General features: G+C 39.6%; 1 protein-coding gene across 1 annotated transcript in view; it reads left to right on the top strand.

Annotated features, from left to right (window-relative positions):
• ST8SIA1 (ST8 alpha-N-acetyl-neuraminide alpha-2,8-sialyltransferase 1) overlaps positions 1–22,668 on the top strand; it is a gene marked incomplete at its 3' end in the record, with an annotated part of 142,793 nt that overhangs the window by 106,034 nt on the left and 14,091 nt on the right. The window lies entirely within an intron of this gene.

Raw genomic sequence — 22,668 nt, 5'->3', positions numbered from 1 at the left:
CTACCCAGCTACAAAACCCTGTTACTATTACATTCACATTATCCATGAACTCTGCCACTGTCTCATTATTTCCGCTGCCATTGTCCATGTGCAGGCTCTAACAATTCCTTGTCAAAACTCAAGTAGTGTCCTAAGAGCTTCCTTCAATCATTTTTTTCTTCAGTATAGATTTTTCTGATAAAATCCAAAATTAGTATTCTTCTCAGGCTCCCTGTTACCTTCTAAATGGAATTTCAGTTCATCCTCCTACACCATTTTCTCATATTTGCCTCAGTGTCCAGCGTCACTTGTCCCTCTTCGAGGAACCCGCTAGCTGGAACTGCTGAGCACATGCACACCCTTTGCCTAGAGTGTTCTTCACTGTCTTGTCCTTCACGAGGCTTGGCTTTCCAAAGGGTGTGAGTCTGTCTTTTTCATCTCATTAGTCTCAGTTCCTAGCAGTGTGTTTGACACAGTGAGTGTTCAGCAAGTATCTGGGTTCCTAGGTACCCTTTCAGTGAAATGCTCTATTCAATCATTTAAACTAAATAACCATGAATAAGTGGACCAAAAAAAAAAAATCTACAAGACAACTGAACAATAAGGATAAGAGAAACAAAATGCCAGAATCTGCAAGGAATTTCCACTAACTGAAGCAAAGAGGGGATCTGGTTGAGAGTCATTATCCTGAAGGAAGCTGGATGAGCCAGATTAGCACAGAAACCTGGGAGTTGATGGGACAGGCTGTGACTCAACTCCACCCTCTGCTCTGGCTAAAACCAGAAAATCCCAAAGCCATGGGAATACCCTTCCTGCTCTTCAGTGGTTCTTCTCTTTCCTCATCAACTTGTAAACTGTACTTCACAAAACACAAACTACCCTGGGCAGAGAGCCAGATGGAGAGGCAGGAGCATTTTGCAGGAGATAGGTGGAAACTTTACGAAAACATTCAAGGAGGGAAGAGAAGAAGAGCTCATAGTGTAGTGCAGCTGGAGGTGCAGTTTTTTATCTCTATCTCTGAATGAAGAATTGAATTCTGTACATGACTTCTTAGCCAGGAGACAACCTGCCAGATATTCTCTTGGTTTAGCAGATGAATTTTAGATGAATAATTTGCTGGGCATGAAACACCAGACTCAGTACTGGGCACTTTATCATTCTCTGTAAGTTAACATCTAAGAAAGAAAACATACATATACTTGAATGATTTTTTAATTGCAGATGAAAGGATAACCATACCATTTGGAAGCCAAATACGGTTCTAGCATAAGATTTTTTTGGTTTGGTGGGTTTTTGTTTTGTTTGTTTTGTTTTGCTTTCTTTTTCTACTACTTAAGAAAACTAATGGGGGAAAAATGATTAACAGAATGCGTTGTATAGAACAAAGTGACTTGAAAACTCAGAGGAAACACACATAAATAAAAATGCTTTTCCAGAAGGAGTAGAAGAAAAAATTCAAAGCCTCTGTTTGATGCATTTAGTAAGAATTGAGCCCCTGGGTGCAAAGAGGGCTTAGGGGAACAGAGGATGAGCTAAGAGTAGAGATGAAAAGGGAGCAGGCTGAGTCTAGGCAAGATTCCCTGGGAAGCAATTAAGTTATTGGATGCGGCAATAAAGTTACAGGGAGTTGGGGCTGTAGCTCAATGGTAGAGCGCTTGACTAGCATGTGTGAGACACTGGGTTTGATTCTTAGCACCAGCACCGGTCCATCAACAACAACAACAACAACAACCAAATGTAAAGTGGGTGAGCCCTGAACTTTTTTTTTTTTTTTGTACCAGGGATTGAACTCAAGGGCATTTAACTACTGAGCCACATCCCCAACCCTGTGTTTTTTGTATTTTATTTAGAGACAGGGTCTCATTGAAATCCTTAGGTCCCCGCCAAGTTGCTGAGTCTGTCTTGAACTCACGATCCTCCTACCTCAGCCTCCCAAACCTTTGGGATTGGCAGTCATCAAGAACACAAGTAACTATAAATGTTGGTGAGGATATGGGGAGAAAGGCACACTCATACATTGCTGGTGAGACTGCAACTGGTGCAACCAGATGTAAAGCAGTATGGAGATTCCTTGGAATGAACTTGTAATGAACCACCATTTGACCCAGTTATCCCACTCCAACAGTTTATACCCAAAGACTTAAAATCAGCATACTACAGTGACACAGCCACATTAATGTTTGTAGTAGCTTTAGTTCACAATAGCCAAGCTGTGGAACCAACCTATGCACCCTTCAACAAATGAATGGATAAAGAAAATGTGTGGCATATGTACACAATGGAATATTACTCAGCCATAAATAAGAATGAAATTATGGCATTTGCTGGTAAATGGATGGAACTGGAAAATATGCTGAGTGAAATAAGTGAGTCCCTCAAAAAACCGAAGGCTGAATGTTCTCTCTAATATGTGGATGCTAAACCACAACAAGGGAGGGTAGGGAAGGGAAGAATAGAAGTTCATTGAATTAGATAAAGGGGAATGAAGGGAAGGAAGTGGGGAAGGAAATAGGAAAGACAGTAGAATCAATTAGACATAAATTTCCTTTGCTCATAAATGAATATACAACTAGTGTAACTTCTCATTATGTACAACCACAAAATGGAATCCTAACTGGAATGGGTTATACTCCATGTATGTATAATATGTCAAAATACATTCTACTGTCATGTATATCTAAAAACAACAAATTTTTAGAAAGAGATAAATTTGATGAGAAATAAGATGAAGGAAGATTAAAGGTTTTTTTTTGTGTGTGTGTGTGTGTGTGTGTGTGTGTGTATGTGTGTGGTGCTGGGGATGGAACCCAGGGCCTTGCACATGCTAAATAAGTGCAAGAAGAATTTTTAAAATAATCAATAATCCCATACAATGACAAAAAAAAATGTTTTAAGAACTAGGAACCTTGTCAGAACTGAAATAAGACCTGGCACACAGTCCTTATCATAATCCAGGTCAATTGCATGAGAAAAGACCCACAGTTAGAAATATTGTGACAGATTTTACACTACAAAAGGTAAAGTGGAAAATTCTACATGCATCCAGTCAGGAAAACATGATTTACCTATCAAGGAGGAGGAATCAAGGTAGCCTCAGACTTCTCCCTATCACTGAAGTTCAGGACAGATGTCATGGTAGGTACAGAGATTTGGCAAGCTGTGGTGCCTCATCTGTCCAGGTTGTCATGTATGTATAAAAAATACAAGAACTCAGAAAGTACATTCCTCAAGTACCATCCTTGAACTATTTAAATAAAAAATATGATATATATATATTTATATGGAATAGGTACTATACCTGCGAGCCAAATGCTCAAGAATAAGAAATTTACAGCATAAAGTACTAGTAGCAAAATTCAAAAGCAATTAAAATATGGAGACTGAAACGGTGGTGTGCTGACAAATGTTTAAAAACCAGCTGTGGGAATGGGGAGGGAAGCCTCGGTTTGTAGTGTTTGTCCTTCCAGGATGTAAGTGTTGCCCCTGGGGCCAGTGTGCAGCTGAGGAGTGATAGATAAATGGTAAGGTGAGACACAGCAAACATGTTAAAGAGTTTATTTAAGTAAACAGCCATTCTTGAATCAGGAAGCACCAAACCAAAGGCGATTTTAGGTTATAGGATGAACATGGAAGTAAAAGAAAGGAAATATTTGACTTGTTCAGTTATACGGTTGCTTTCCTTTTTCTATCCATCTGGAAAGTCTCTAGTTTTATAAGTTAGTTGATGGCTTCTAATTGGTTAAGCTTAAGTTTCATTTTCCCTTAATATAGGCATTGATGAGAAATGACTCAAGTTAAATTTCATTTATGTTTGCAAATCGAGCAACTTTTAAGGTGAGTTATGAGGCCTAACTGGTTATCTGCTCAGGGCATCCTCAGGCCCAGTCTCTGTTTTGCTTTTCTTTAATAGGAGAAATGTGTGAAGTTGGCCCCCACATGCCTTGGGGTCCACCCTCAGCAGGACTAATTCGTTCAATCTTTGAGGGGAAAAAAAATTAAATCCCCAACTCAGACCATATGCCCAAATTAACAGTATAATAATTTTATTAGTATCTTAGGGCTGCTATGACAGATTATTAAAACTAAATGGCTTAAAGCAAAATAAATTTATTCTCTCACAGTTTGGAAGGCCAAAAGTCTAAACTCAAGGTTTCAGCAAAGTTTTCTCTGAAGTCTCCAGAGCTCTAGAGGAGGAGACTTCCTTGACTTTTCCTAGCCTCTAGTGGTGGCTAAAGATTAGTCCTCAGCTTTCCTTGGCTCCTAGACTTGGCATTCCAACCTCCAATCTCTGCATCCACTGTTATCATGGCATTCTTTCTGCGTCTTTGTCTCTATTTTTCTCTTCTTATAGGAACCCCAGACATTGGGTTGTGGCCCATCTTAATCTGCTGTGGCTTCATTTTAACTTAACTATTACATTTACAAAGACTCTATTACTTTAAAAGGTTACATTTTGAGGTTCTAGTAGGATATGAACTTGAGAGGACCAGTATAGGATTCAATCCGGTACAAAGAGTTAATACAATCAAAAGTAAAGTGAAAAGCATTAATGTGGATGCTTATTTGTTTTATGCATAGAGAAATTTTCACTGGCATTTGCTGCAGAAAAACTGAATTACACATTTGACTCCTGTCGCGACCCCCTTGCCCGCAAGGAAGACGCAACAACAGGAATCTTCTTTCAGCCGTTTATTCAGGTCCTTGATATTTCTTCTTCTTCCTCTCGGATGCCTCTCCCAGCCTTAATAAAGCATCTCAAGCCCCAGTGCGAAGCTGCCACGTGGAGCTTTCTCATAGGGTGTTAAAGAATCACGTGCCAACTCTCCCAAATAAGGAGTTGTTTGTCACAGACCACAGCGGAGCCAGCGCCATCTTGTAATGGCGACCACAGTCCGCAGAAACGGCTCACCACAGTTCCCCCTTTTGTTTTCCAAAAACAATACAGGCGAGAGTAGAGGTCCTATCCCACTGTGCAGAAGTGGCTGCATAGTATGGCTCAGCCCCAAGGAGGGCCCTTCCCCAGATCTGAGGCCATATCAGCCGACGCCTTTTTTCGTGGGACGGGGCGTGGACGCGTCTAACCCGCATGCAATAGGACATGCTCTCCTTGAGGTCCACTTCAAGGATCACTCAAGTGCAGTGCCTTGCCTCGCATCCTGTATCGTGATGATGGTGGACGAAGGGGGATGGCTGAGGCTGAACTGTGGCTGTATAGAAATACGACGACAAACAAGTTGGCAACACCCTAAAAGAAAGGCACGGGTCTTAAGGCGATAGAAAAGCACTAGTGTGGAAACCCATCTGCGTGCAATGGCAGTAAAGCCGGCAGAGTGCAAGGGCTTTCCAACACTAAGAGAATAACAAAGAAAGACATGTCGATCCCAGTGCAATGTTCATAAAACTTGGGGTGCAACGACCATGTCAAAGATTTACTGTTTAATCTGCGCAAGCCAGACTTGAGGTGAGATGCCATTTTCTAAAGCTGCAAGAGCTTGTATGATCATAGCTTTATCTGGACCAATTTCCGGCCAAATATTCGCCAATGATACGGGAGGCATTCCTGGAATCATTAAATCATGAACCGGCATCGGCATTGGCCAAGCCCGTGCCGCTGCCCACCACTGCATTGGTGTCGTCCATGTCATCGGCACCAGCACCAGAGCCAGAGCGCTCAGCAGAATGAAGATCCTCATCACGGGGTTGCTGTGGTATTTCTTGTTGCTGAGTAGCTGGCGTCAAGACTCTTCTTGTCAGGCGTTCAGGGACCCACAATGGTTCCGTGCGATCCTGGGAAAAAACACATACAGATCCTCGTGCCCATGTCAGCACGGGGTCGGGGCCGTTCCATTGGCCCGTAAGAACATCTTTCCACTTAACATAGCCAATCACAGAGGGCTGAGGGGACACATGTCCATCGGCCGCAGAGCGACCGTGAACATCCAAATTCAAAAAATTAATGGTAAAGAGAGCTAAGGACAGGCGTTCCCCAGGAGTATGTTCAGCTCCCATTCCCCCCTTTTGTTTTTGTAAAGTTTCCTTTAAGGTGCGATGAGCACGCTCAACAGTAGGCTGCCGCATAGTGGCAAGCACACATAATTGGAAAGGTTTATCACTCTGGAGCCTGCATAAAGTAGCATGTTGTATAGCTTCTTCTACTGTCATAAGGGCCGCTCTAGCCTCTTTAGTGAGGCTACGAGGGGAAGTAAGATCTGGATCACCCCTAAGAGTAGCATACAAAGGCTGTAGCATAACATTAGAAATATGTAAATATCCTCGTATCCAATTAATATCTCCCAGCAGTTTTTGATAATCATTTAGAGTTTGGAGATCCTGAGTTCGTATGGTGATTTTTTGTGGTCGTAATTTGCCATACCCAATTGTTGCTCCCAAATACTTAATAGAATCCCCTGTTTGAACCTTTTCAGGTGCAATATGCAGTCCATATTGAGCTAACAACTTCACTAGGTCTTTATAGGCCTCATGAATTGTCTGCTCTAATTTAGCAGCCAATAATACATCATCCATATAATGAATGATCTTGATGGAGGAATACTTTTGTCCGGCGGCAGGACCGCCCCCTTTTGCAATCCGAAGGACAGCAGCTGCAAGACCTGCATTAGTTAAAGGTCCTCCAATCTCTCTACACACCTTCATCCATGCTTCTATGCCTTTGTTCTTATAAGGAGCGATTGCTGCTTTACATTCCTTGGTGCATTGCTCAAAGACCAATTGCTTAACAAGGGGCATGGCTCTATCAGGATCCCCAAAAATCTTTCCAGCGGCATCCACCATCCTTGCTACAAAGTCTGAAAAGGGTTCTGTAGGGCCTTGTATAATCTTGGTCAAATTACCAGATACCTCTCCTCTGTTTGGAAGTGACTTCCATGCCCGAATGCAAATGTTATTAATTTGATCATATACCTCAAGAGGGAATCCTGTCTGTTGATTAGCAAATCTACCTTGCCCCAAAAGCATGTCCTTATCCCAATGAGGATGTCCCGCCGCATGGTTTTGGGCGGCCTGTTCCATTGCGCCCTCTAACACAAATGTTCTCCAGTCCAAATATTTACCTGGGGAAACACAAGCCCGAACAAGGTTAGCCCAATCAGAGGGAGTCATACAGTATCTAGACAGACTCTCCACCTGAGTTAGTGTGAAGGCGGCATCCACCCCATAAGTGCGCACAGACTCCGCCAGGGTCTTCACAATTTTAAAATCTAAAGGCTCATGGAATCTTCCCCTATTATCGTCCTGAAAAACTGGATAAGCAAGACCCATCTCAGCGTGAACAGCCTTCCATGTTTGAGCATGGAAAGCTCTCCCCGAAACACCCCCACCATACGGCGGTGGATCCGGAGGATCACATTTCTTGAGCCCCTGCTTATCTTTGCTCCCTTCTCCTACAGCTAAACTCCCTAGCTGGCGAGACAGCCTCCCAAGCTCCTCCTCCTCATTCTCCTCTTCCTCTGACCCACTTTCACATGGAGGTGTGCGCAGCGCACTGAGATCTGGATACAATCGCCTCTTCCCCTGTTTCACGCTCCGCACACTTCCATCCTCCCGAGATACCTCACTTCCTGCCGTCTCTGATTTCTCCTCATGTAATTGTTCTAGAACTTCCTGTCCTTTAGTAAGTGCGTCATGACATCTGTCCTCTGTGAGGCAACTACGGACTATTCTCCAAAGGGGTATCACCCCGCCCTCTAATATGCCCTGCTCAGAAGCAAAGTCAAGATCTTTGCCTAATTTATCCCAACTAGGTATGGTAAGGCTGCCCGAAAATGCAAACCACGGTGCAGCAATATCTATCTTCTGTAAAAATCTCTGTAAAGTACGATGCTTCACTTCCAGGCCCTTGGAACGTAACAGGCCATCTAGGGCCAGGAGAAGCGGACTTGAAGATGCGGCACCCATGACACAACAACAAAAGAAACACAGAAAACAAAAGACACAGACGACAAAAGAAACACAGAAAACAAAAGTGAAAGTACACATTCAGCTGCAATAAAATATGAGGCTCTCTCTTTCTTTGTAGAGGAGCTGACCCCGCTTTGGTCGCGGATCCCACTTACTGGGACTATCCCCGCTTTGGTCGCGGGTCCCACTTACCTGGGACTATCCGGTGCACCACCCCTGACGACTGAAAGTTCTGGTTCCCGGGTCTCGGCACCACTTGTCGCGACCCCCTTGCCCGCAAGGAAGACGCAACAACAGGAACCTTCTTTCAGCCGTTTATTCAGGTCCTTGATATTTCTTCTTCCTCTCGGATGCCTCTCCCAGCCTTAATAAAGCATCTCAAGCCCCAATGCGAAGCTGCCACATGGAGCTTTCTCATAGGGTGTTAAAAAACCATGCGCCAACTCTCCCAAATAAGGAGTTGTTTGTTACAGACCACAGCGGAGCCAGCGCCATCTTGTAATGGCGACCACAGTCCGCAGAAACGGCTCACCACAGACTCCAAAATTTTTAAATATGTTCTTGTTAAAAACATGAACAAAATTTCAAAACCAACAACCATTAGGGAAAAAATTACATCAGTTATACAAAGAAAAAGGGTAAGTCAGGCATGGTGGTGCAGAACTGTAGTTCCTGAGACTCAGGAGGCTGAGGCAGGAGGATCACAAGTGCAAGGCCAGCCTCAGTAATTTTTTTTAATTTTTTTATTGGTTGTTCAAAACATTACATAGTTCTTGATATATCATATTTCACACTTTGATTCAAGTGGGTTATGAACTCCCATTTTTACCCCGTATACAGATTTCAGAGTCACATCAGTTACACTTCCACTGATTTACATATTGACATATTTATGTCTGTTGTATTCTGCTGCCTTTCCTATCCTCTACTATCCCCCCTCCCCTCCCCTCCCCTCCCCTCTTCTCTCTCTACCCCCTCTACTGTAACTCATTTTTCCCCCTTGTATTATATTTCCCTTTCCCCTCACTTCCTCTTGTATGTAATTTTGTATAACCCTAAGGGTCTCCTTCCATTTCCAAGCAATTTCCCTTCTCTCTCCCTGTCCCTCCCACCTCTCATCCCTGTTTAATGCTAGTCATCTTCTCATGCTCTTCTTCCCTACTCTGTTCTTAGTTACTCTCCTTATATCAAAGAAGACATTTGGCATTTGTTTTTTAGGGATTGGCTAGCTTCACTTAGCATAATCTGCTCTAATGCCATCCATTTCCCTCCAAATTCTATAATTTTGTCATTTTTTAATGCAGAGTAATACTCCATTGTGTATAAATGCCACATTTTTTTTTATCCATTCGTGTATTGAAGGGCATCTAGGTTGCTTCCACAGTCTTGCTATTGTGAATTGTACTGCTATGAACATCGATGTAGCAGTGTCCCTGTAGCATGCTGTTTTTAGGTCTTTAGGGAATAGACCCAGAAGGGGAATAGCTGGATCAAATGGTGGTTCCATTCCCAGCTTTCCAAGAAATCTCCATACTGCTTTCCAAATTGGTTGCACCAATTTGCAGTCCCACCAACAATGTACAAGTGTACCCTTTTCCCCACATCCTCGCCAGCACTTCTTGTTGTTTGACTTCATAATGGCTGCCAATCTTACTGGAGTGAGATGATATCTTAGGGTGGTTTTGATTTGCATTTCTCTGACTGCTAGCGATGGTGAGCATTTTTTCATGTACTTGTTGATTGATTGTATGTCCTCCTCTGAGAAGTGTCTGTTTAGGTCCTTGGCCCATTTGTTGATTGGGTTATTTGTTATCTTATTGTCTAATTTTTTGAGTTCTTTATATACTCTGGATATTAGGGCTCTATCTGAAGTGTGAGGAGTAAAGATTTGTTCCCATGATGTTGGCTCCCTATTTACCTCTCTTATTGTTTCTTTTGCTGAGAAAAAACTTTTTAGTTTGAGCAAGTCCCATTTGTTGATTCTAGATATTAATTCTTGTGCTATGGGTGTCCTATTGAGGAATTTGGAGCCCGACCCCACAGTGTGTAGGTCGTAGCCAACTTTTTCTTCTATCAGATGCCTTGTCTCTGGTTTGATATCAAGCTCCTTGATCCATTTTGAGTTAACTTTTGTGCATGGCGAGAGAAAGGGATTCAGTTTCATTTTGTTGCATATGGATTTCCAGTTTTCCCAACACCATTTGTTGAAGATGCTATCCTTCCTCCATTGCATGCTTTTAGCCCCTTTATCAAATATAAGAAAGTTGTAGTTTTGTGGGTTGGTTTCTGTGTCCTCTATTCTGTACCATTGGTCCACCTGCCTGTTTTGGTACCAATACCATGCTGTTTTTGTTACTATTGCTCTGTAGTATAGTTTGAAGTCTGATATCGCTATACCACCTGATTCACACTTCCTGCTTAGCATTGTTTTTGCTATTCTGGGTCTTTTATTTTTGCATATGAATTTCATGATTGCTTTCTCTATTTCTACAAGAAATGCCATTGGGATTTTGATTGGCATTGCATTAAACCTATAGAGAACTTTTGGTAATATCGCCATTTTGATGATGTTAGTTCTGCCTATCCATGAACAGGGTATATTTTTCCATCTTCTAAGATCTTCTTCAATTTCTCTCTTTAGGGTTCTGTAGTTTTCATTGTATAAGTCTTTTACCTCTTTTGTTAGGTTGATTCCCAAGTATTTTATTGTTTTTGAGGATATTGTGAATGGAGTGGTTGTCCTCATTTCCATTTCAGAGGATTTGTCGCTGATATACAAGAATGCATTTGATTTATGCGTGTTGATTTTATATCCTGCCACTTTGCTGAATTCATTTATTAGCTCTAATAGTTTCTTTGTAGACCCTTTTGGGTCTGCTAGGTATAGAATCATGTCATCTACAAATAGTGATAATTTAAGTTCTTCTTTTCCTATTTTTATGCCTTTAATTTCTTTCGTCTGTCTAATTGCTCTGGCCAGTGTTTCGAGAACTATGTTGAACAGAAGTGGTGAGAGAGGGCATCCCTGTCTTGTGCCAGATTTTAGAGGGAATGCCTTCAATTTTTCTCCATTCAGAATGATGCTAGCCTGGGGCTTAGCGTAGATTGCTTTTACAATGTTGAGGTATGTTCCTGTTATCCCTATTTTTTCGAGAGTTTTGAACAAAAAGGGATGCTGTACTTTGTCGAATGCTTTTTCTGCACCTATCGAGATGATCATATGGTTCTTATTTTTAAGTCTATTGATTTGGTGGATAACATTTATTGATTTCCGTATATTGAACCAGCCTTGCATCCCAGGGATGAATCCTACTTGATCATGGTGTACAATTTTTTTGATATGATTTTGTATCCGATTCGCCAGAATTTTATTGAGGATTTTTGCGTCTAGGTTCATTAGAGATATAGGTCTGTAGTTTTCTTTCTTTGCAGTATCTTTGTCTGGTTTAGGAATCAGTGTGATGTTGGCCTCGTAGAATGAATTTGGAAGTTCTCCCTCTTTTTCTATTTCCTGAAATAGCTTGAAAAGTATTGGTATTAGTTCCTCTTTAAAGGTTTTGTAAAACTCTGCTGTATACCCATCCAGTCCTGGGCTTTTCTTAGTTGGTAATCTTTTGATGGTTTCTTCTATTTCCTCAATTGATATTGGTCTGTTTAGGTTGTCTATATCCTCCTGTCTCAATCTGGGCAGATCATATGACTTAAGAAATTTATCGATGCCTTCATTATCTTCTATTTTATTGGAGTATAAGGATTCAAAATAATTTCTGATTATCTTCTGTATTTCTGAAGTGTCTGTTGTGATATTGCCTTTTTCATCCTGTATGCTAGTAATTTGAGTTCTCTCTCTTTTTCTCTTCGTTATCATGGCTAAGGGTCTGTCGATCTTATTTATTTTTTCAAAGAACCAACTTTTAGTTTTATCAATTTTTTCAATTGTTTCTTTTTTTTCGATTTCATTAATTTCAGCTCTGATTTTAATTATTTCTTGCCTTCTACTTCTTTTGCTGTTATTTTGCTCTTCTTTTTCTAGGATTTTGAGATGAAGTATGAGATCATTTATTTGTTGGTTTTTTCTTTTTTTAAGGAATGAACTCCATGCAATGAATTTTCCTCTTAGAACTGCTTTCAATGTGTCCCATAGATTCCGATATGTTGTGTCTGTGTTTTCATTTATCTCTAAGAATTTTTTAATTTCCTCCTTAATGTCTTCTATAACCCATTGATCATTCAGTAACCTGTTGTTCATTCTCCTAGTGATGCATGATTTTTCCTTCCTTCTTTTATAGTTGATTTTCAGTTTCATTCCATTATGGTCAGATAAGATGCATGGTATTATCTCTACTCCTTTATATTGTCTAAGAGTTGCCCTGTGACATAATATATGATCTATTTTTGAGAATGATCCATGTGCTGCTGAGAAAAAAGTGTATAACTGCTTGATGTTGGGTGGTATATTCTATATATGTCAATTAAGTCTAGGTTGTTAATTGTGTTATTGAGTTCTATAGTTTCCCCTGTCTCTAAATAAAATACAATTGGGGCTGGGGATGTGGCTCAGTGGTTGAGTGCCCCTGAGGTCAACTCTGGAAACCCCCCCCCCCAAAAAAAAAAGATAGTATGGAAATAGGTGTGAGAAATATCTCAGTATGAGGAGAAACTTGGGCATAGAGTGGTAAATCGCAAAGGGATAAATATAGATAGCTCATAAGATTAGTAAGTATTAATACTTAAGTATGTTCACATTAAAATAGCAGCAAGACATCTATTTTTAACTACCAAGTAGCAAAACTAAAGAGAAAAGATCACAATCCCTGCCATATTTTCTCATGTGCTGCTAATGGGGGAGTATAAATTACTGTGACCTTCTAGAACAACAAAAGAATCAACACTATCAACAGTTCTTTTAAAATGTTCATGTCCTTTGAATCCCTAAAAACACTTCCAAGGATGTCAATCCTCAAGTAACCTGGGAAGGAGCAGAAAGCCAAAGAAGCTATCACTGAATCAAGGATTATGTTGAGTTGGAAGCATCTGTGATTGAGGAAAATGTAGCCTACCAGCCTGAGCATAAGGGCTCTGTTTAAAGGGATTTGCATGTTGTTGGGAGAGGGAAGAAGCAGAGTCTTCATTGAGGACTTCAGAGTAACTCCAAGCCACGCTACAGATCTTCTCTGGCTATTAATAGACGGACCCATCAGGAGGGAAGCCAGGAGTCCCCTTCTCTCTTCTGTAATTCAGTTCGGAATTCAAGCCTCACACAGGTGCATCACGTTGGCTGAGCCTGCATCACAGTGGGAGCCCCAGTAAGGAAAAGACAACCCTTAGCTTTCTCACTTTGGAGTATAGGAAGACACGGAAAGAGGGTGGACTGATGTGTGATCCAGTCCATGTATCTACCACATGCAAAATACCCCCAATTAAAAGAAAAGCATTCCATGTCTATAAACGATGAAACAATTCTGACTTCATGATTTTTAAAAAGCAAAAATAGAAGCACACATAATATATGTTCTCAGCTATGTAAAATATTTATAGGGAGCAAAATGCTCTTGAGAAATATACCAAGGCCTTCAACACTGGCATGAGACCATGAAATATTTTCTTTTTCTTAACTGTACCTTTTGCCTTGTCTAAAATAAGCATATATTAATTTTGTTAGCCTCATTTCCTATCAAAACAAACATATGTTTGTTAAGTAAAAATAGGAATCAATGAAGATAAGTATTATAGTTTGGATATAATGTGTCCCTGAAAAGCTCCTGTGTTAAATGCAAGCATATTCAGAGGTGAAATGATTAGATCCTGGGAACTGTAGTCTAATCATTCCATCCTAGATTGAATGGACTAACTGGGTGGCAACTGTTGGCAGGTGGGGCGTGGCTGGAAGGGTTGTTCTTCTGTGGCCCCTTACTCTCTCTCTGCTTCCTGACCAGCTGTGATCTGAGAAGTTTCTTCCTCTAGGCCCTTCCCCCATGATGGGCTGTGGCCATCTATGGACGGAGACCTCTGAAACCACACGCCCCAGATAAAATTTCCCTCCTCTAGACTGTTCTTATTAGGTATTTTGGTCACAGCAATATGAAAGCTGACAAAACAACATGAAAAAAAGAGAAAAGAAAAGGAATATGTTCATGACTATTGCTTTGACTGTTTTAGGGTTTGACAAGGGCTCATTCATTTTCCTCTAAACTTGGCTTTTCCACAGCAGACATGAGTTGTGGCTGCTGATGGGATGGTGTAAGCACAGGATAGCCATTTAGGTTGGCATTTAGGGGCAGGAATATATTTATGTGTTTGCCTCAGGTAATATATAAGTATATGTACATATATGTAATATTTATGTTAAATTATATGTTAATAGAATTATATTTAAAACTAATATGTAAAGAAACCAATTTTATTTATCAACCATTTGTAAATCAATAAATATAGTGATTGCTTGAAAAGAAAAATAAAACCCAGAATATGATATGTATAAGGCCTTTTCTTATTTAACTAGTAATAAGATCACTTATTTTTCTTTCACCAAGTGCTACATTTAATTAAAACTCAGTTCATGTTTTGAATGAATGGATTTTTGCTGTTTGTCAACTGTGACAAAAATCTCAAGTCCTCCAGTGACTTTTCTCTCTACTTTAAATGTTAGAAAATTTTATTTTATGGAAAATTAGAGATTTTTCTAATGTAAGTCAATTCCCAGAATAAAACTTTTCTAGTAGAGCAAAAAGGTTTTTTAAGATTTTTTCCCCTGGGAGGCAGCTTCTCTTGTTGAACATCTGCCTGTACTAAGCTTCCCAACTTAGCATATGATGTAGCACAGAATTCCCTCAGAGATTCTGATTGACAATTTATTTTCCCCAACTCATAATTACAAGATATAGACTAATATGCTAAAAATTTTCGCTAATAAACATAAGGTATCAAACTTATGGGTTTCAAATTCTAAATGTTTGTGGTCTTAGCACATTGCAATTATAGGGCATGCTATTAAGGAGACTGCAGTGTTATGCTCTGTACTGTTTCTTTTTTAAAACATTTTCTGCCATTTTTTGAAACGAAGATGAAGAGTGGTGGTATTCACCATATTTTAGCGCAATAGGAGAATAGCTGTTGTGTACATACAAAGTTAGTTATTGAAATTACTTCTTAGTCTAGGCAGAAATGGAAGAAGTTGCTATTTACCCTACATCTATTATGGGTGTAAGCTGGAAAGGTTTACTTTAAAAACTGATGTCATTCCCTAACACTTGAATCACAACATGAAATGAAAATAGATGCACTGTTTTCAACAACTGTAATATAATTAACTCTTGGACTTTTACCTTACCGCTGAGTCAGCGGTATTGCAATCCACTGAGGTTTGCTTAGGGCTGTTTGCAGCACATGATTCGAAAGAAACAGAGGTGAGACAAAATGGGTGTACAGTTAGTCCTTGCAGCTGGAGAGAGCCAGTGAGACATACCTTCTCACATCCTCTTCTTTGTTATTTCTATCACTTTATTTCCCACTTATTGTAAGGGTTGGATCTGGAATATCTCCCAAAGGCTTATGTAGACAGCAATGGTTAGAGGTGGGACTTTGGGAGTGATTGGATCATTAAGGCTCTGACCTCATCAGTGGATTAACCTATTGATGATTAATAATTTGATAGCATTACGAGGAAGTGGTGCAAACTGTAGGAAGTAGGTCACTGGGGGCATGTCCTGGAAGGGTATATGTTGTTCCTACACCTTTCATTCTCTCTGCTTCCTGACTGCCTTGAGCTGAGAAACTTTCAACCCCCAGGCACTTACACCACAATGTTCTGCCTCACCTGAGGCTCAAAACAATGAGCCAGCATTTATCCATTGAAACCATGTGCCAAGATAAATCTTTCCTCTTCCAAGTTGATTTTCTCAGGTATTTGTCACAACAATGAAATGCTGACCAACACATCTCTCCATCTTTGTTCAAGGCAGCAGATAAAGACAGGGTCTCAAACACTGTATCCCACAAGTTTTTAGTTGCCCAATTGTATCTTCCCAGTTGTTAGAAATATGCTTTATTTAGCTCCCTTTCGTCTTGTCATTTTGTTTCCTGTGCTTTGGTTCCCTCTTTCTTTTTTTCTCCATCTGTCCTCACTCTTTATCTCGTTGTTTCCAGGTGAAGGTATAAATTGGAGAGTTAGGGTAGTAACTGATGAGTCCCATGGGGGTCTGAAGAGCTGCTGGTCTCTCCTGGGAGAAGAGTTAAAAGCTGAAGGAGAAGCCCAGGGATGGGCTTGTGATGACACCTCTAGTTCTTCACCCTGTGTGTGATATTTTAGGAGTGGTGACATTTGCACATTTCTAATAGGAAAATACAGACACGCTCCAAATACTGCTGGAACAAAAGGGACCCAAGGATCAGTGGGCCAACAGAGGAGGCCACAGTCTTGAGCATGGTTGCCAGCCTAGTACTCTAAAGAGCCAGAGGGAGCCTCCAGTCACAGTTCAGCAGACAGTGCTGGCTACAAGGACAAGGACTAGATCAACCTCACCACACTGGAGACAGTGGAAGGATCCATCTTTTCTCTGAGGGTCCCATAGGGAAAGGAGGAGAGAACAACTCTGAGAGGAGTTTTGCATTTTAAATAGATGAAATACTTATTCCCCAAAACTATTTTACTTTGAAAGACACTGAATTGCTTTTAACTGTCAAATTTAAGGTGCTTTTTCCCCCCCCCTACCATTGTGAGAATGGGAACATCAGAGCAAATTAAAGGCAATTGTAGGGGAGAAGAAAGATAGACTTCTTCGCAAGTGAATTGTGTAAAAATGATCATTTCTGCACAGGATGTGTGTATGAAGATAGAAATCAGTATGTTAATAGAGTTCAACTATGAATGGTGGATTTGTTGGGTGGTTATTTTTATTTTTCCCTCCATCTGTCTATCTTTATGTATGTCCATCTGCCTATCCATCTATCATTCAACATGTTTTTATTAAACATTTACTATATTCCAAACACACGTCTTTGTGTTTATTTCCAATTTTCCACAATTATTTACTAGGTTTCACTTTTGTAAAATGAAGAAATAAGTAAAAGTTATTTTAAAACAAATCTATCCAATTCACTCATAGTGATGATGCATGTCCCACCTTCTGAGCTGTTAACTGGGTCTTGGAATTGACTCTTTTGTTCTTGGCTATATGCTTTTGGGGTTAGTTAAATATATATCTCAAGCTTTTCAAAAATTCTTTCATAGAGCTTATAAATAGAGCTTAATTCCCATGAATTATTTTACATTTTCATTCACAATTTTAGACTTACTATGTTCATAACTGCACACAAACCAGCATTCTGTTTTGATCTTCAGAAGTAAAAAGCAAGTTTGCAGAGGGGCACAGTACTCTAGGACTTAAATAATCAGACCCAGAGTAGATTAGAAAGGTTCATGTGAAAGCCAAAGTCAAGTCTGGTAGTTGATTATGTTTCTAAAATGTTGATTTCTCTTTCAATGTGGGAAAAGTTTGTATCACCCCAAATACAATAGAAATTCTTTACAAATGTGTCAAGGGCACACACCCTAACAGGACTCGTGAAAGTGTCCCAAAGTAGGATTAGCAGTGTAGATGAGACACACTAGTGAGACATTTCTTCTTTTTTTCTTTTTTTTTTAATTTGTTTTACTTTGTTACACATGACAGTACAATGATCTTGACATATCATACATTTGAATCAGATGGGATATAATTTCTAATTTTTCTGAGTATACAGGTTGTAGAATCACATTGGTCATGCAGTCACATATATACACACAGTAACAATAATGTCTGTTTCATTCTACTATTCTTCCTATCTCCCCAACCCCTCTCCTCCCCTCCCATCACTTCTCTCTACTTAATCTAGGGTAACGCTATTCTTTTTTTTTTCTCACATCTTCATACATTGAGATATTTTTATCTGCTTTTCCACAAGTGGCAAAAATGCTCTTCAGTGGCCTTAGGAGTCTTATAAATGATAAGTTCATGATAAAATTATTTTTAAAGATTCTAATCAAGAAGGTTCTACAAATTTGTTATCTTATGGCTTTCCATAGCCAGTGTTCAACCAGCCAAACAACCTAACCAAAGTCAGGGTGTGCACAGCATTAAATTCTCTCTCATTTCTTCAGATTTAGTCAGAGGACTGGGCAGTGGTATGAAATTCCCTCACTCTCAACTTGAATCTCAGTCTTAAGTGTAGCTGATACCACCCTTCCTGCTCCAATTCCCAGGGGAAAAGGATCCCTGCCTTTGTACCTTTCTTAGATTTTCAATTTGAGTTCATATCACAAAAGAGAAATTTAATTTATTTTCTAACATTTCAATTGAAAAGTAATAAGATTATAGCAATATAATAAAACACTGCATAGTTTAGATTTGAGATATTTTGATGGTAAAAACTTAAATAACACTTGAATAATGAAATGCATTAAATAAATGCAATATTCAAATAATGTGCAGAATATGAAAAATTTTCATTGCAAATGCAAATAGTTCCATTAATTACCTTAAAATATAGTGTGTATTTTTTTGTGATAAAATAAAGATGGTTCATTTATGATATTTTGGAAAGAATCCATTTTCTTATAAAACTTTGTTTCTATTTAGTTTCTTTTTTTTCTTTTTTAATAAAGAAAAGAGAGCTGCCTTGATATTTGTGCTCTAAATGAATTTCTGACAAATTATATGCAGTTCACTATTGTCACTGATCCCTGTGTCACCAGAGAAGTGCCTGTGGAGAGGGACTTTGACTCAGAACAAGTGGGGTCCGTGTCATATGTGAGGGAAAAGAATTTCAGCCTGTGCCAGCCAGAGACCCAGACACATTTATTTAGGAAAGAAGATGTACATTCAAGAGAGAATTCAGGCTATCTCAGGAAGCAATGTCTTTTGGAGTAAGGTTAGAAATACACATTCAAGGGAGAATGCTGGCCATCTTGAGAGTGAGAAGCTTTTGGGGCAAATCAAGCAAATCAAGGAATATATATTCCTTGATTCAAGAGAGAAAGTGGATCATCTCAAGACATGGGAGAGTTGCCAGGGGCTGAACTTGAGGTGGAGCCAGAGTAATACAATTTTATGTTTGTTTTTCTAGCGCTTAGACATTGCCCTTGAGTTACTTTTTTTCAGATAATGGCCTGGGTCAAGGGCTAGGACTAAGGACGTTGCTGGGTTGCTCAAGAATGCCTGCCTTATATTTCAAAGGTTTGTGGGCGTTTCCTGTATTCTAGTGGCTAATGGGTGCTTTTCTTTTGAGACTCAGTATTATCTTTCCTTCTCTGAATCCCCAAATTCCAATCTCTCCTGCCCTTATTCTTCCTCCTCATTTTCAAGCACTCTCTGGACATTTGCAATATTGGTTACATGTTTTAATTTTGTTTCACAGAATAATGAAAAACAAGATGTGAAAATTTATTTACGTGCATCTTGGCATTCCAGTAATGCCTGTATAAACATGTGGGCCAGCTGTGCCCTGGTTTTTCATTTAAGTTATAACTTACTTCCTCGAAGGAGGTATTTATTTCTCTAGAGGAGTTCTTTTTAGTTGGACACAATGCATCTATTTTATTTTATTTGTTTTTATGTGGTGCTGAGGATTGAACCCAGGGCCTCACACATGCTAGGCGAGCACTTTACTGCTGAGCCACAACCCCGTCGTCTAGAGGAATTCCTTAAGATTCAGATTCTCATCACTTGATCTTGCAAAGAAAGAAACATGATTGATGATGATGATGATGATGATGATGATGATATCTAGAAATTACAAGACTTATATAAGGCACTATTCTAAGTACATCATACATATGAATTCGTTGAGTCCTTCTAATAGTCCTAGACATAAAGTGCTGTTATGATCTCCATTGTTTTAGATGAGAAAAGTGAGGCATAAGGAGATGAAGTAATTGACTTAATGCTACAGTTTGGTTTTAGAAGACAATGAACACTACAGTCTTCTCAATGAAGTATCTTCTTTTGTTATTGTAACCCACATTAGAGATCATCATCTATATTAGAAACGTAGATGTAAATATGGAAAAATCAGTGGCCTTCCAAAAATGTAATGCATCTTTTAAAATACAAAACTATTGCTTTATGTCAACAATGCCATAATTTTCTTACGTAAACAATGACACTCCATAGATTAGAATATGCCTCATATAATTTTATATGTCTTGAAATGAGTCAATATCTGTTTTTGAAAGTTTAGTATGGCTTGACTTTCATATGGAAAACCTAGAGAAATAAATATAATTGCTATTCAAAGAACTATAAAATAAAGAAAACAGAAAACAAGGCTACTTAATGATCAGAGAAACAGCAAGCACCATTTTATTCATCCTGAAAAAGAATGAGATTTTTCTAAATAGTTCCTGAAATTAAAAATGGTTGTATGATTCTTGGAAGGTTTGATGTTTGCCAGAAATTACCATATTCTGTTTACAAGAAAATGAACTAGCATCTAATGAGGGATTGTATTTAAGAGTGCTATTCAGGTCCTAATTATCCACTTTTCAGTTTCAGGCAGGGAAGTAGTTTGCATAAAAGTCAGAGATAGAAAATAATGCTTGACAAATGGGAAAGAAATCAAAAGTATCTCATATTATCTTAATATTCCTGGGGGGCGATTTTTTTTTCCATTTTCCTGTAGCATATATTGGAAAGAAGCAATTAAATGCATTTTGTGAGAAAGGTGCAAAAACATTTAGTTAATTAACTTGATCCTGTAGTATTTATTCATTCGACAACCACTTATTAGATGCCTCCCATGTGTCAGCCATAGTATTTAGCTTAGAGGACACAAAGGTAAAGGACATTGACTTTTCCTGAAAGAATTCAGTAAGTGGTATAAAAATTAGAGATAACTACCTGACTAGATGATAAGAACCTTGATTAAAGTCAAGTACTAAGAGAACACAAAGTTAGCCAAGCATGGTGGTGCATACCTGCAATCCCAGTGACTCCAGAGGCTGAGGCAGGGGGATTCAAGTTTGAAGCCAGCCTAAGCAATTGAGTGAGACAGTCTCCAAATAAAAATAAAAGGGACTGGGGATGTAGCTCAGTGGTAGAGCACCCCTAAGTTCAATCTGAAAGAAAGAGAGAAAGAGAGGAGAGAGAACACAAAGTAAAATAGTTAAATACCTAATCCAACTCAGAATCATACAACACTTTCTATTGTAGATGCTGTGGATTAAGTCCTGGAAGATAGTGGGAATTAGCAGGGCACAGAGGACATTCACTTCAGACAGAAGGAGTAGTGTGTACAATGGCTTAGAGGCATGAGTGTCAGGATTTATTTGAACATCAAGTACTGTAACTGGAAGGGGCCAGAATAGAGTGACGATGATGATCAGGGGCAAGAGGAGACTAGAGAAATCGGGCAGGATTACATGACCAAGGGTTTTGAATATCCAGGTTGCTTGGGCTCTCTCTGAAGATGCGGAAAAGCCACTGTTAGAACTTCCCCTTGTCAGGAAGTGCCATGGTCATATTGGAGCTTAGGAAATTTTCTTGGGGAATACTGAGAAGAGAGATCCATTTGGATTCTGTTGCAATGATACCAAGGAGAATAGATTGAAACCTGAAATTGAAACTGTGGCACTGAGGTTATGCATCACTTAGAGTGGACTAACTGCTGTAGCAAATCACCCCACACCTCTCTGGCTGAATACAATAAAATATTCTTCTCACCCACATGCTATTTGAGGGTGTAAAGGGATTGGGAAGGGTTCTGCTCCACATTGTCATTTGTGGAACCAAACTTCTTTCACCCACTAGTTCTGTTCCTCTGGGGCCGTAGAGTCCTTAACTGGATCCTCCTCTTTATTCTCTTATTACCAACAGGAGGCAAATGTTTTGACCTCAAGAAGGGCCATTTCCCATCATGTAATTTCTAAATAATAATTGGAGAATGATAGAAAGATAAGCTCAAAAGATCACAAAAGTGGAAGTTAGTAATGGTGTTAGCCCACTTTTTGTTGCTTATGATCAAAATATCGGACAAGAACAAATTAGAGAAGTTAAAGTTTATTTTGGGTTTATGGTTTCAGAGGTGTCAGTTCATGGTCAGCTAGCTTGAAGGCAGAAGCATCATGGTGGAAGGCAGTGGTGGAGGAAAGCTGAAGTTCATGGAAGCCAGGAAGCAGGGAAGGGGGGCCAAAGAGGGAAGATAAAATCTTCCAGGACAAGCCCCCAGTGGCCTACTTCCTCCAGTTAGATCCCACCTTCCAGGAATCCATTGAGCTATCAATGCATTCAACGGACTGATGCACTGATGAGGTCAGAGCCCCATGATTCCAATCATTGCTTAAAAGCCCAACCTCTGAACCTTACTGCATTGGGGACCAACCTTTCAAAACATGAACTTTTGGGGAACATTCCAGATCCAAACCATAAGAGTAGCCCAACTGGACACAGAATCTGCAGAAAAGGGAAGACTTTATTCAAGTCACTGGTATTGTTATTGCACTAGATTTTGGAGAGAGAATGTTGCATTTGAGATGCTTTCCACAGATATCCACAGGACTGGCCCCCTTACTTTATTCAAACCTCTGCTAAAGTTTTATCCTAAATAAAATTACAGCACCCTCAGTCTCTTCTCTTACCCCACTGCCTCCCCCACATATTGTTTGTTGGCTGTCTTTTCTCACTCCAATAAATGATCCATGAAGGTAAAGACTTGGTCTGTATTGTCCATTGCTACATCCCTTAGTGCACAGAGGAGGGCCTGGCACCTAATGTGTTCTCAGAAAATAGTTTGTGTATG

This window comes from Spermophilus citellus (assembly GCF_964194105.1).
Source record: "Spermophilus citellus genome assembly, chromosome: 10".
NCBI classification, from domain to species: Eukaryota; Metazoa; Chordata; class Mammalia; order Rodentia; family Sciuridae; genus Spermophilus; species Spermophilus citellus.
The sequence above is the reverse complement of the archived record's forward strand: the minus strand, read 5'-3'. Positions and strand labels throughout refer to the sequence as shown.